This window comes from Triticum urartu, chromosome 6A, assembly GCF_056163025.1.
Source record: "Triticum urartu cultivar PI428250 chromosome 6A, HENAU_Tu73, whole genome shotgun sequence".
Taxonomy (NCBI): Eukaryota; Viridiplantae; Streptophyta; class Magnoliopsida; order Poales; family Poaceae; genus Triticum; species Triticum urartu.
In genome coordinates this window covers 419,559,422-419,565,421 of record NC_141878.1, presented here as the reverse complement: position 1 = coordinate 419,565,421, position 6,000 = coordinate 419,559,422, and positions in this window count along the sequence as shown.

Genomic DNA, 6,000 nt, shown 5'->3' with positions numbered 1-6,000 from the left:
AACTATCATCGAAACCTTAAGCATGCGGACCCTACGGGTTCGAGAACAATGTAGACATGATCGAGACACGTCTCCGGTCAATAACCAATAGCGGAACCTGGATGATCATATTGGCTCCTACATATTCTACGAAGATCTTTTATCGGTCAGACCGCATAACAACATACGTTGTTCCCTTTGTCATCGGTATGTTACTTGCCCGAGATTCGATCGTCGGTATCTCAATACCTAGTTCAATATCGTTACCGGCAAGTCTCTTTACTCGTTCCATAATACATCATCTCACAACTAACTCATTAGTTGCAATGCTTGCAAGGCTTATGTGATATGCATTACCAAGAGGGCCCAGAGATACCTCTCCGACAATCGGAGTGACAAATCCTAATCTCGAAATACGCCAACCCAACATGTACCTTTGGAGACACCTGTAGAGCACCTTTATAATCACCCATTTACGTTGTGACGTTTGGTAGCACACAAAGTGTTCCTCCGGCAAACGGGAGTTGCATAATCTCATAGTCATAGGAACATGTATAAGTCATGAAGAAAGCAATAGCAACATACTAAACGATCGGGTGCTAAGCTAATGGAATGGGTCATGTCAATTAGATCATTCAACTAATGATGTGATCCCGTTAATCAAATGACAACTCTTTGTCCATGGTTAGGAAACATAACCATCTTTGATTAACGAGCTAGTCAAGTAGAGGCATACTAGTGACACTCTGTTTGTCTATGTATTCACACATGTATTATGTTTCCGGTTAATACAATTCTAGCATGAATAATAAACTTTTATCATGATATAAGGAAATAAATAATAACTTTATTATTGCCTCTAGGGCATATTCCTTCAGTCTCCCACTTGCACTAGAGTCAATAATCTAGTTCACATCGCCATGTGATTTAACAACAATAGTTCACATCACCATGTGATTAACACCCATAGTTCACATCGATATGTGATCAACACCCAAAGGGTTTACTAGAGTCAGTAATCTAGTTCACATCGCTATGTGATTAACACCCAAAGAGTACTAAGGTGTGATCATGTTTTGCTTGTGAGATAATTTTAGTCAACGGGTCTGTCACATTCAGATCCGTAAGTATTTTGCGAATTTCTATGTCAACAATGCTCTGCACGGAGCTACTCTAGCTTATTGCTCCCACTTTCAATATGTATCTAGATCGAGACTTAGAGTCATCCAGATCTGTGTCAAAACTTGCATCGACGTAACTTTTTACGACGAACATTTTTGTCACCTCCATAATTGAGAAATATTTCCTTATTCCACTAAGGATAATTTTGACCGCTGTCCAGTGATCTACTCTTAGATCACTATTGTACTACCTTGCCAAAATCAGTGTAGGGTATACAATAGATCTGGTACATAGCATGGCATACTTTATAGAACCTATGGCTGAGGCATAGGGAATGACTTTCATTCTCTTTCTATCTTCTGTCGTGGTCGGGTTTTGAGTCTTACTCAATTTCACACCTTGTAACACAGACAAGAACTCTTTATTTGACTATTCCATTTTGAACTACTTCAAAATCTTGTCAAGGTATGTACTCATTGAAAAAACTTATCAAGCATCTTGATCTATCTCTATAGATCTTTGATGCTCAATATGTAAGCAGCTTTACCGAGGTCTTTCTTTGAAAAACTCCTTTCAAACACTCCTTTATGCTTTGCAGAATAATTCAACATTATTTCCGATCAACAATATGTCATTCACATATACTTATCAGAAATGTTGTAGTGCTCCCACTCACTTTCTTGTAAATACAGGCTTCACCGCAAGTCTGTATAAATCTATATGCTTTGATCATACTATCAAAGCGTTTATTCCAACTCCGAGATGCTTGCACCAGTCCATAGATGGATCGCTGGAGCTTGCTTATTTTGTTAGCACCTTTAGGATTGACAACCTTCTGGTTGCATCATATACAACTCTTTCTTTAAGAAATCCATTAAGGATTGCAGTTTTGTTATCCATTTGCCAGATTTCATAAAATGCGGCAATTGCTAACATGATTTGGACAGACTTTTAAGCATCGATACGAGTGAGAAAATCTCATCGTAGTCAACACCTTGAACTTTGTCAAAAACCTTTTGCGACAATTCTAGCTTTGTAGATAGTAACACTACTATCAGCGTCTGTCTTCCTCTTGAAGATCCATTTATTTTCTATGGCTTGCCGATCATCGGGAAAATCCATCAAAATCCATACTTTGTTCTCATACATGGATCATATCTCAGATTTTATGGCCTCAAACCATTTCGCGGAATCTGGGCTCATCATCGCTTCCTCATAGTTCGCAAGTTCATCATGGTCTAGTAACATGACTTCCAGAACTGGATTACTGTACCACTCTGGTGCGGATCTCACTCAGGTTTACCTACGAGATTCGGTAGTAACTTGATCTGAAGTTACATGATCATCATCATTAGCTTCCTCACTAATTGGTGTAGTAGTCACAGGAACAGATTTCTGTGATGAACTACTTTCCAATAAGGGAGCAGGTACAGTTACCTCATCAAGTTCTACTTTCCTCCCACTCACTTCTTTCGAGAGAAACTCCTTCTCTGGAAAAACTCCGAATTTAGCAACAAAAGTCTTGCCTTCGGATTTGTGATAGAAGGTGTACCCAACAGTCTCCTTTGGGTATCCTATGAAGACACATTTCTCCGATTTGGGTTTGAGCTTATCAGGATGAAACCTTTTCATATAAGCATCACAATCCCAAACTTTAAGAAACGACAACTTTGGTTTCTTGCCAAACCACAGTTCAGATTGTGTCGTCTCTATGGACTTAGATGGTGCCCTTTTAAACGTGAATGCAGCTGTCTTTAATGCATAACCCCAAAACGATAGTGGTAGATCGGTAAGAGACATCATAGGTCGCACCATATCTAATAAAGTACGGTTATGACATTCGGACACACCATTATGCTGTGGTGTTCCAGGTGGCGTGAGTAGTGAAACTATTTCACATTGTTTTAACTGAAGACCAAACTCATAACTCAAATACTCTTCTCCACGATCAGATCGTAGAAACTTTATTTTCTTGTTACGATGATTTTCCACTTCACTCTGAAATTCTTTGAACTTTTCAAATGTTTCAGACTTATGTTTCATCAAGTAGATATACTCATATCTGCTCAAATCATCTGTGAAGATCAGAAAATAATGATACCTGTCGCGAGTCTCAATATTCATCGGACCACATACATCAGTATGTATGATTTCCAACAAATTTGTTGCTCGCTCCATTGTTCCGAAGAACGGAGTCTTAGTCATCTTGCCCATGAGGCATGGTTCGCAAGCATCAACTGATTCATAATCAAGTGATTCCAAAAGCCCATCAGCATGGAGTTTCTTCATGCGCTTTACACCAATATGACCTAAACAGCAGTGCCACAAATAAGTTGCACTATCATTATTAACTTTGCATCTTTTGGTTTCAATATTATGATTATGTGTATTACTACGATCGAGATCCAACGAACTATTTTCATTGGGTGTGTAACCATATAAGGTTTTATTCATGTAAACAGAACAACAATTTATTCTCTTACTTAAATGAATAACCGTATTACAATAAACATGATCAAATCATATTCATGCTCAACGCAAACACCAAATAACACTTATTTAGGTTCAACACTAATCCCAAAAGTATAGGGAGTGTGCGATGATGATCATATCAATCTTGGAACCACTTCCAACACACATCGTCACTTCACCCTTAACTAGTCTTTGTTTATTCTGCAACTCCCGTTTCGAGTTACTAATCTTAGCAACTGAACTAGTATCTATTACTGAGGGGTTGCTATAAACACTAGTAAAATACACATCAATAACATGTATATCAAATATACTTATGTTCACTTTGCCATCCTTCTTATCTGCCAATCACTTGGGGTAGTTCCGCTTCCAGTGACCAGTCCCTTTGCAGTAGAAACACTTAGTCTCAGGCTTAGGACCAGACTTGGGCTTCTTCACTTGAGCAGCAACTTGCTTGCTGTTCTTCTTGAAGTTCCCCTTCTTCCCTCTGCCCTTTTCTTGAAACTAGTGGTCTTGTCTACCATCAACACTTGATGTTTTTCTTGATTTCTACCTTCGTCAATTTCCGCATTATGAAGAGCTTGGGAATCGTTTCCGTTATCCCTTGCATATCATAGTTCATCACGAAGTTCTACTAACTTGGTGATGGTGACTACAGAATTATGTCAATCACTATCTTATCTGGAAGATTAACTCCCACTTGATTCAAGCGATTGTAGTACTCAGACAATCTGGGCACATGCTCACTAGTTGAGCGATTCTCCTCCATCTTTTAGCTATAGAACTTGTTGGAGACTTCATATCTCTCAACTCGGGTATTTGCTTGAAATATTAACTTCAACTCCTGGAACATCTCATATGCTCCATGACGTTCAAAACGTCTTTGAAGTCCCGATTCTAAGCCATTAAGCATGGTGCACCAAACTATCAAGTAGTCATCATATTGAGCTAGCCAAACGTTCATAACGTCTGCATCTGCTCCTGCAATAGGTCTGTCACCTAGCGGTGCATCAAGGACATAATTCTTCTGTGCAGCAATGAGGATAAACCTCAGATCACGGATCCAATCCACATCATTGCTACTAACATCTTTCAACACAATTTTCTCTAGGAACATATCAAAATAAACACAGGGAAGCAACAATGCAAGCTATTGATCTACAACATAATTTGCAAAATACTACCAGGACTAAGTTCATGATAAATTTAAGTTCAATTAATCATATTACTTAAGAACTCCCACTTAGATAGACATCCCTCTAATCCTCTAAGTGATTACGTGATCCAAATCAACTAAACCATGTCCGATCATCACGTGAGATGGAGTAGTTTCATTGGTGAACATCGCTATGTTGATCATATCTACTATATGATTCACGCTCAACCTTTCGGTCTTCGTGTTCCGAGGCCATATCTGTATATGTTTGGCTCGTCAAGTATAACCTGAGTATTCCGCGTGTGCAACTGTTTTGCACCCGTTGTATTTGAACGTAGAGCCTATCACACCCGATCATCACGTGGTGTCTCAGCACGAAGAACTTTCGCAACAATGCATACTCAGGGAGAACACTTCTTGATAATTAGTGTGAGATCATCTTATAATGCTACCGTCAATCAAAGCAAGATAAGATGCATAAAAGATAAACATCACATGCAATCAATATAAGTGATATGATATGGCCATCATCATCTTGTGCTTGTGATCTCCATCTCCGAAGCACCGTCGTGATCACCATCGTCACCGGCGCGACACCTTGATCTCCATCGTAGCATCGTTGTCGTCTCGCCAATCTCATGCTTCCACGACTATCGCTACCGCTTAGTGATAAAGTAAAGCATTACAGCACGATTGCATTGCATACAATAAAGCGACAACCATATGGCTCCTGCCAGTTGCCGATAACTCGGTTACAAAACATGATCATCTCATACAATAAAATTTAGCATCATGTCTTGACCATATCACATCACAACATTCCCTGCAAAAACAAGTTAGACGTCCTCTACTTTGTTGTTGCAAGTTTTACGTGGCTGCTACGGGCTTAAGCAAGAACCAATCTTACCTACGCATCAAAACCACAACGATAGTTTGTCAAGTTGGTGCTGTTTTAACCTTCACAAGGACCGGGCGTAGCCACACTCGGTTCAACTAAAGTTGGAGAAACTGTCACCCGCAAGCCACCTATGTGCAAAGCACGTCGGGAGAACCGGTCTCGCGTAAGCGTACGTGTAATGTCGGTCCGGGCCGCTTCGTCCAACAATACCGCCGAACCAAAGTATGACATGCTGGTAAGCAGTATGACTTATATCGCCCACAACTCACTTGTGTTCTACTCGTGCATATAACATCAACATGTAAAACCTAGGCTCGGATGCCACTGTTGGGGAACGTAGTAATTTCAAAAAAATTCCTACGCACACGCAAGA